Consider the following 9213-nt stretch of genomic DNA (forward strand, 5'->3'; position numbering starts at 1 on the left):
CAGTGAGGGGTGTTGGGTGTGTTGGCGTCACAGTGAGGGGTGAGGGGATGTGTTGTTACAGTGAGAGGTGTGTCAGTGTCAAAGTGAGGGGTGTGGGGTGTGTCAGTGTCACAGTGAGGGGTGTGGGGTGTGACGGTGTCACAGTGAGGGGTGTGGGTTGTGTTGTTACAGTGAGAGGTGTGTCAGTGTCACAGTGAGGGGTGTGGGTTGTGTTGTCACAGTGAGGGGTGTGGGGTGTGTCAGTGTCACAGTGAGGGTTGTGGGGTGTGTCAGTGATACAGTGAGTGGTGTGGGGTGTGTCGGTGTCACAGTAACAGTGAGGGGTGTGGGGTGTGTCAGTGTCAGAGTGAGGGGTGTGGGGAGTTTCAGTGATACAGTGAGGGGTGTGGGGTGTGTCAGTGTCACAGTGAGGGGTGTGGGGTGTGTCAGTGTCACAGTGAGAGGTGTTGGGTGTGTTGGCGTCACAGTGAGGGGTGAGGGGATGTGTTGTTACAGTGAGAGGTGTGTCAGTGTCAAAGTGAGGGGTGTGGGGTGTGTCAGTGTCACAGTGAGGGGTGTGGGGTGTGACGGTGTCACAGTGAGGGGTGTGGGTTGTGTTGTTACAGTGAGAGGTGTGTCAGTGTCACAGTGAGGGGTGTGGGTTGTGTTGTCACAGTGAGGGGTGTGGGGTGTGTCAGTGTCACAGTGAGGGTTGTGGGGTGTGTCAGTGATACAGTGAGTGGTGTGGGGTGTGTCGGTGTCACAGTAACAGTGAGGGGTGTGGGGTGTGTCAGTGTCAGAGTGAGGGGTGTGGGGAGTTTCAGTGATACAGTGAGGGGTGTGGGGGTGTGTCAGTGTCACAGTGTGGGGTGTGGGGTGTGTCAGTGTCACAGTGTGGGTGTGTGGTGTGTCAGTGTCACAGTGAGGGGTTTGGGGTGTGTCGGTGTCACAGTGAGGGGTGAGGGGTGTGTCAGTGTCACAGTGAGGGGTGTGTGGTGTGTCGCTGTCACGGTGAGGGGTGTGGGGTGTGTCAGTATCACAGTGATGGGAGTGTGGTGTGTCAGTGTCACAGTGAGGGGTTTGGGGTGTGTCGGTGTCACAGTGAGGGGTGAGGGGTGTGTCAGTGTCACAGTGAGGGGTGTGTGGTGTGTCGCTGTCACGGTGAGGGGTGTGGGGTGTGTCAGTATCACAGTGATGGGAGTGGGGTGTGTCGGTGTCACAGTGAGGGGTGAGGGGTGTGTCAGTGTCACAGTGAGGGGTGTGTGGTGTGTCGCTGTCACGGTGAGGGGTGTGGGGTGTTCTGTTGTTACAGTCCGGGTGTGTGTCAGTGTCACAGTAAGGGGTGTGGGGTGTGTCAGTATCACAGTGATGGGAGTGGGGTGTGTCAGTGTTACAGTGAGGGGTGTGGGGTGTGTCATTGTCACAGTGAGGGGTGTGGGGTGTGTTGTTACAGTGAGGGGTCTATCAGTGTTACAGTGAGGGGTGTGGGTTGTGTTGTTACAGTAAGGGGTGTGTCAGTGTCACAGTGAGGGGTGTGGGGTGTGTTAGTGTCACAGTGAGGGGTGTGGGGTGTCAGTGTCACAGTGAGGGTGTGGGGTGTGTCGGTGTCAGAGTGAGGGGTGTGGGGTGTCAGTGTTATGATGAGGGGTGTGGGGTCTGTCAGTGTCACAGTGAGGGATTTGGGGTGTGTCGGTGTCACAGTGAGGGGTGAGGGGTGTGTCAGTGTCACAGTGAGGGGTGTGGGGTGTGTTAGTGTCACAGTGAGGGGTGTGGGGTGTGTCAGTGTCACAGTGAGGGGTGTGGGGTGTCAGTGTCACAGTGAGGGTGTGGGGTGTGTCGGTGTCAGAGTGAGCGGTGTGGGGTGTCAGTGTTATGATGAGGGGTGTGGGGTGTGTCAGTGTCACAGTGAGGGATTTGGGGTGTGTCGGTGTCACAGTGAGGGGTGAGGGGTGTGTCAGTGTCACAGTGTCGGGTGTGGGGTGTGTGGTGTGTCGCTGTCACGGTGAGGGGTGTGGGGTGTTCTCTTGTTACAGTCCGGGTGTGTGTCAGTGTCACAGTAAGGGGTGTGGGGTGTGTCAGTATCACAGTGATGGGAGTGGGGTGTGTCAGTGTTACAGTGAGGGGTGTGGGGTGTGTCATTGTCACAGTGAGGGGTGTGGGGTGTGTTGATGTCACAGTGAGGGGTGAGGGGTCTATCAGGGTTACACTGAGGGGTGTGGGTTGTGTTGTTACAGTGAGGGGTGTGTCAGTGTCACAGTGAGGGGTGTGGGGTGTGTCAGTGTCACAGTGAGGGGTGTGGGGTGTCAGTGTCACAGTGAGGGTGTGGGGTGTGTCGGTGTCAGAGTGAGGGGTGTGGGGTGTCAGTGTTATGATGAGGGGTGTGGGGTGTGTCAGTGTCACAGTGAGGGGTATGGGGTGAGTCGGTGTCACAGTGAGGGGTGTGGGGTGTGTTGGTGTCACAGTGAGGGGTGAGGGGTTGTGTTCTTACAGTGAGAGGTGTGTCAGTGTCACAGTGAGGGGTGAGGGGTGTGGGGTGTGTCAGTGTTACAGTGAGGGGTGTGGTGTGTGTGTCGGTGTCACAGTGAGGTGTGAGGGGTGTGGGGTGTTTCAGTGTCACAGTGAGGGGTGTGGGGTGTGTCAGTGTCACAGTGAGGGGTGATGGGTGTGTTGGTGTCACAGTGAGGGGTGAGGGGTTGTGTTGTTACAGTGAGAGGTGTGTCAGTGTTACAGTGAGGGTGTGGGGTGTGTCAGTGTCACAGTGAGGGGACTGGGGTGTGTCAGTGTTACAGTGAGGGTGTGGGGTGTGTCAGTGTCACAGTGAGGGGTGTGGGGTGTGTCAGTGTTACAGTGGGGTGTGGGGTGTGTCAGTGTCACAGTGTGGGGTGTGTCAGTGTACAGTGAGGGGTGTTGGGTGTGTTGGCGTCACAGTGAGAAGTGAGGGGTGTGTCATTGTCACAGTGAGTGGTGAGGGGTGTGTCAGTGTCAGAGTGAGGGTATGGGGTGTGTCAGTGTTACAGTGAGGGGTGTGGGGTGTGTCGGTGTCAGAGTGAGGGGTGTGGGGTGCGTCAGTGTTACAGTGAGGGGTGAGGGGTGTGTCGATGTCACAGTGAGGGGTGTGGGGTGTGTCAGTGTCACAGTGAGGGGTGAGGGGTGTGTTGGTGTCACAGTGAGGGGTGTGGGGTGTGTCAGTGTCACAGTGAGGGGTGTGGGGTGAGTCGGTGTCACAGTGAGGGGTGTGGGGTGTGTCAGTGTCACAGTGAGGGGTGAGGGGTGTGTCGGTGTCACAGTGAGGGGTGTGGGGTGTGTCAGTGTCACAGTGAGGGGTGAGGGGTGTGTCGGTGTCACAGTGAGGGGTGTGTCAGTGTCACAGTGAGGGGTGTGGGTTGTGTTGTTACAGTGACAGGTGTGTCAGTGTCACAGTGAGGGGTGAGGGGTGTGGGGTGTGTCAGTGTTACAGTGAGAGTGTGGGTTGTGTTGTCACAGTGAGGGGTGTGGGGTGTGTCAGTGTTAAAGTGAGGGGTGAGGGGTGTGGGGTGTGTCAGTGATAGAGTGAGGGGTGAGGGGTGTGGGGTGTGTCAGTGATAGAGTGAGGGGTGTGGGGTGTGTCAGTGATACAGTGAGGGGTGTGGGGTGTGTCGGTGTCACAGTAACAGTGAGGGGTGTGGGGAGTTTCAGTGATACAGTGAGGGGTGTGGGGTGTGTCAGTGTCACAGTGAGGGGTGTGGGGTGTGTCAGTGTTACAGTGAGGGGTGTGGTGTGTGTCAGTGTCACAGTGAGGGGTGTGGGGTATGTCGGTGTCACAGTGAGGGGTGTGGGATGTGTCAGTGTCACAGTGAGGGGTGTGGGATGTGTCAGTGTCACAGTGAGGGGTGTGGGGTGTGTCAGTGTCAAAGTGAGGGGTGTGGGGTGTGTCAGTGTCACAGTGAGGGTGTGGGGTGTGTCAGTGTTACAGTGAGGGGTGTGTCAGTGTCACAGTGAGGGGTGTGGGGTTGTGTTGTTACAGTGAGGGGTGAGGGGTGTGTCGGTGTCACGGTGAGGGGTGTGGGGTGTGTCGGTGTCACAGTGAGGGAGGTGGGGTGTGTCAGTGTCACAGTCAGGGGTGAGGGGTGTGTCAGTGTCACAGTGAGGGGTGAGCGGTGTGGTGTGTGTGTCGGTGTCACAGTGAGGTGTGAGGGGTGTGGGGTGTTTCAGTGTCACAGTGAGGGGTGTGGGGTGTGTCAGTGTCACAGTGAGGGGTGATGGGTGTATTGGTGTCACAGTGAGGGGTGAGGGGTTGTGTTGTTACAGTGAGAGGTGTGTCAGTGTTACAGTGAGGGTGTGGGGTGTGTCAGTGTCACAGTGAGGGGACTGGGGTGTGTCAGTGTTACAGTGAGGGTGTGGGGTGTGTCAGTGTCACAGTGAGGGGTGGGGGGTGTGTCAGTGTTACAGTGGGGTGTGGGGTGTGTCAGTGTCACAGTGTGGGGTGTGTCAGTGTACAGTGAGGGGTGTTGGGTGTGTTGGCGTCACAGTGAGGGGTGAGGGGTGTGTCAGTGTCAAAGTGAGGGGTGTGGGGTGTGTCAGTGTCACAGTGAGTGGTGAGGGGTGTGTCAGTGTCAGAGTGAGGGTATGGGGTGTGTCAGTGTTACAGTGAGGGGTGTGGGGTGTGTCAGTGTCAGTGTGGGGGTATGGGGTGTGTCAGTGTTACAGTGAGGGGTGTGGGGTGTGTCAGTGTCACAGTGAGGTGTGTGGGGTGAGTCGGTGTCACAGTGAGGGGTGTGGGGTGTGTCAGTGTCACAGTGAGGGGTGAGGGGTGTGTCGGTGTCACAGTGAGGGGTGTGTCAGTGTCACAGTGAGGGGTGGGGGTGTGGGGTGTGTCAGTGCTAAAGTGAGGGGTGAGGGGTGTGGGGTGTGTCAGTGTTACAGTGAGAGTGTGGGTTGTGTTGTCACAGTGAGGGGTGTGGGGTGTGTCAGTGTCACAGTAAGGGGTGTGGGGTGTGTCAGTGATAGAGTGAGGGGTGTGGGGTGTGTCAGTGATACAGTGAGGGGTGTGGGGTGTGTCGGTGTCACAGTGAGGGTGTGGGGAGTTTCAGTGATACAGTGAGGGGTGTGGGGTGTGTCAGTGTCACAGTGAGGGGTGTGGGGTGTGTCAGTGTTACAGTGAGGGTTGTGGTGTGTGTCAGTGTCACAGTGAGGGGTGTGGGGTATGTCGGTGTCACAGTGAGGGGTGTGGGATGTGTCGGTGTCACAGTGAGGGGTGTGGGGTGTGTCGGTGTCACAGTCAGGGGTGTGGGGTGTGTCAGTGTCAAAGTGAGCGGTGTGGGGTGTGTCAGTGTTACAGTGAGGGGTGTGGGGTGTGTCAGTGTTACAGTGAGGGTGTGGGGTGTGTCAGTGTCACGGTGAGGGGTGTGGAGTGTGTCGGTGTCACAGTGAGTGGTGAGGGGTGTGTCGGTGTCAGAGTGAGGGGTGTGGGGTGCATCAGTGTTACAGTGAGGGGTGTGGGGTGTGTCAGTGTCACAGTGAGGGGTGTGGTGTGTTTGTCGGTGTAACAGTCAGGGTGTGGGGTGTGTCAGTGTCATAGTGAGGGGTGTCGGGTGAGTCGGTGTCACCGTGAGGGGTGTGGTGTGTGTCGGTGTCACAGTGAGGGGTGTGGGGTGTGTTGGTGTCACAGTGAGGGGTGTGGTGTGTGTGTCGGTTTTTACAGTCAGGGTGTGGGGTGTGTCAGTGTCATAGTGAGGGGTGTTGGGTGTGTTGGTGTCACAGTGAGGGGTGTGGGTTGTGTCAGTGTTACAGTGAGGGTGTGGGTTGTGTTGTCACAGTGAGGGGTGTGGGGTGTGTCAGTGTTAAAGTGAGGGGTGAGGGGTGTGGGGTGTGTCTGTGTCACAGTGAGGGGTGTGGGGTGTGTCAGTGATAGAGTGAGGGGTCTGGGGTGTGTCAGTGATACAGTGAGGGGTGTGGGGTGTGTCGGTGTCACAGTAACAGTGAGGGGTGTGGGGAGTTTCAGTGATACAGAGAGGGGTGTGGGGTGTGTCAGTGTCACAGTGAGGGCTGTGGGGTGTGTCAGTGTTACAGTGAGGGGTGTGGTGTGTGTCAGTGTCACAGTGAGGGGTGTGGGGTGTGTCGGTGTCACAGTGAGGGGTGTGGGGTGTGTCAGTGTCAAAGTGAGGGGTGTGGGGTGTGTCAGTGTCACAGTGTGGGTGTGGGGTGTGTCAGTGTTACAGTGAGGGGTGTGCGGTGTGTCAGTGTTACAGTGAGGGTGTGGGGTGTGTCAGTGTCACAGTGACGGGAGTGGGGTGTGTCGGTGCCACAGTGAGGGAGTGGGGTGTGTCAGTGTCACAGTGAGTGGTGAGGGGTGTGTCGGTGTCAGAGTGAGGGGTGTGGGGTGCATCAGTGTTACAGTGAGGGGTGTGGGGTGTGTCAGTGTCACAGTGAGGGGTGTGATGTGTTTGTCGGTGTAACAGTCAGGGTGTGGGGTGTGTCAGTGTCATAGTGAGGGGTGTCGGGTGAGTCGGTGTCACAGTGAGGGGTGTGGGGTCAGTCGGTGTCACAGTGAGGGGTGTGGTGTGTGTCGGTGTCACAGTGAGGGGTGTGGGGTGTGTTGGTGTCACAGTGAGGGGTGTGGTGTGTGTGTCGGTGTAACAGTCAGGGTGTGGGGTGTGTCAGTGTCATAGTGAGGGGTGTTGGGTGTGTTGGTGTCAGAGTGAGGGGTGAGGGGTTGTGTTGTTACAGTGAGAGATGTGTCAGTGTCACAGTAAGGGGTGTGGGTTGTGTCAGTGTTACAGTGAGGGTGTGGGTTGTGTTGTCACAGTGAGGGGTGTGGGGTGTGTCAGTGTTAATGTGAGGGGTGAGGGGTGTGGGGTGTGTCAGTGTCACAGTAAGGGGTGTGGGGTGTGTCAGTGATAGAGTGAGGGGTGTGGGGTGTGTCAGTGATACAGTGAGGGGTGTGGGGTGTGTCGGTGTCACAGTAACAGTGAGGGGTGTGGGGAGTTTCAGTGATACAGTGAGGGGTGTGGGGTGTGTCAGTGTCACAGTGAGGGGTGTGGGGTGTGTCAGTGTTACAGTGAGGGGTGTGGTGTGTGTCAGTGTCACAGTGAGGGGTGTGGGGTATGTCGGTGTCACAGTGAGGGGTGTGGGATGTGTCAGTGTCACAGTGAGGGGTGTGGGGTGTGTCGGTGTCACAGTGAGGGGAGTGGGGTGTGTCGGTGTCACAGTGAGGGAGTGGGGTGTGTCAGTGTTACAGTGAGGGGTGTGTCAGTGTCACAGTGAGGGGTGTGGGGTTGTGTTGTTACAGTGAGAGGTGTGTCAGTGTCACAGTCAGGGGTGTGGGGTGTGTCAGTGTCACAGTGAGGGGTGAGGGGTGAGGGGTGTGGGGTGTGTCAGTGTTACAGTGATGGGAGTGGTGTGTGTGTCGGTGTCACAGTGAGGTGTGAGGGGTGTGGGGTGTTTCAGTGTCACAGTGAGGGGTGTGGGGTGTGTCAGTGTCACAGTGAGGGGACTGGGGTGTGTCAGTGTTACAGTGAGGGTGTGGGGTGTGTCAGTGTCACAGTGAGGGGTGTGGGGTGCGTCAGTGTTACAGTGGGGTGTGGGGTGTGTCAGTGTCACAGTGTGGGGTGTGTCAGTGTACAGTGAGGGGTGTTGGGTGTGTTGGCGTCACAGTGAGGTGTGAGGGGTTGTGTTGTTACAGTGAGAGGTGTGTCAGTGTCAAAGTGAGGGGTGTGGGGTGTGTCAGTGTCACAGTGAGGGGTGTGGAGTGTGTCAGTGTCACAGTGAGTGGTGAGGGGTGTGTCAGTGTCAGAGTGAGGGTATGGGGTGTGTCAGTGTTACAGTGAGGGGTGTGGGGTGTGTCAGTGTCACAGTGAGGGGACTGGGGTGTGTCAGTGTTACAGTGAGGGGTGTGGGGTGTGTCAGTGTCACAGTGAGGGGTGTGGGGTGAGTCGGTGTCACAGTGAGGGGTGTGGGGTGTGTCAGTGTCACAGTGAGGGGTGAGGGGTGTGTCGGTGTCACAGTGAGGGGTGTGTCAGTGTCACAGTGAGGGGTGTGGGTTGTGTTGTTACAGTGACAGGTGTGTCAGTGTCACAGTGAGGGGTGGGGGTGTGGGGTGTGTCAGTGCTGGGGTGAGGGGTGTGGGGTGTGTCAGTGTTACAGTGAGAGTGTGGGTTGTGTTGTCACAGTGAGGGGTGTGGGGTGAGTCAGTGTTAAAGTGAGGGGTGAGGGGTGTGGGGTGTGTCAGTGTCACAGTAAGGGGTGTGGGGTGTGTCAGTGATAGAGTGAGGGGTGTGGGGTGTGTCAGTGATACAGTGAGGGGTGTGGGGTGTGTCGGTGTCACAGTAACAGTGAACGGTGTGGGGAGTTTCAGTGATACAGTGAGGGGTGTGGGGTGTGTCAGTGTCACAGTGAGGGGTGTGGGGTGTGTCAGTGTTACAGTGAGGGGTGTGGTGTGTGTCAGTGTCACAGTGAGGGGTGTGGGGTATGTCGGTGTCACAGTGAGGGGTGTGGGGTGTGTCAGTGTCACAGTGAGGGGTGTGGGGTGTGTCAGTGTTACAGTAACAGTGAGGGGTGTGGGGAGTTTCAGTGATACAGTGAGGGGTGTGGGGTGTGTCAGTGTCACAGTGAGGGGTGTGGGGTGTGTCAGTGTTACAGTGAGGGGTGTGGGGTGTGTCAGTGTCACAGTGTGGGGTGTGTCAGTGTCACAGTGAGGGGTGTGGGGTGTGTCGGTGTTACAGTGAGGGGTGTGGGGTGTGTCGGTGTTACAGTGAGGGGTGTGGTGTGTGTCAGTGTCACAGTGAGGGGTGTGGGATGTGTCAGTGTCACAGTCAGGGGTGTGGGGTGTGTCAGTGTTACAGTGAGGGGTGTGGTGTGTGTCAGTGTCACAGTGAGGGGTGTGGGGTGTGTTGGTGTCACAGTGAGGGGTGTGGGGTGTGTCAGTGTCACAGTGAGGGGTGTGGGGTGTGTCGGTGTTACAGTGAGGGGTGTGGTGTGTGTCAGTGTCACAGTGAGGGGTGTGGGATGTGTCAGTGTCACAGTCAGGGGTGTGGGGAGTGTCAGTGTTACAGTGAGGGGTGTGGTGTGTGTCAGTGTCACAGTGAGGGGTGTGGGCTGTGTCAGTCTCACAGTGAGGGAGTGGGGTGTGTCAGTGTCACAGTGAGTGGTGAGGGGTGTGTCGGTGTCAGAGTCAGGGGTGTGGGGTGCATCAGTGTTACAGTGAGGGGTGTGGGGTGTGTCAGTGTCACAGTGAGGGGTGTGGTGTGTTTGTCGGTG

This window comes from Mobula hypostoma, chromosome 28 (assembly GCF_963921235.1).
Source record: "Mobula hypostoma chromosome 28, sMobHyp1.1, whole genome shotgun sequence".
Taxonomy (NCBI): Eukaryota; Metazoa; Chordata; class Chondrichthyes; order Myliobatiformes; family Myliobatidae; genus Mobula; species Mobula hypostoma.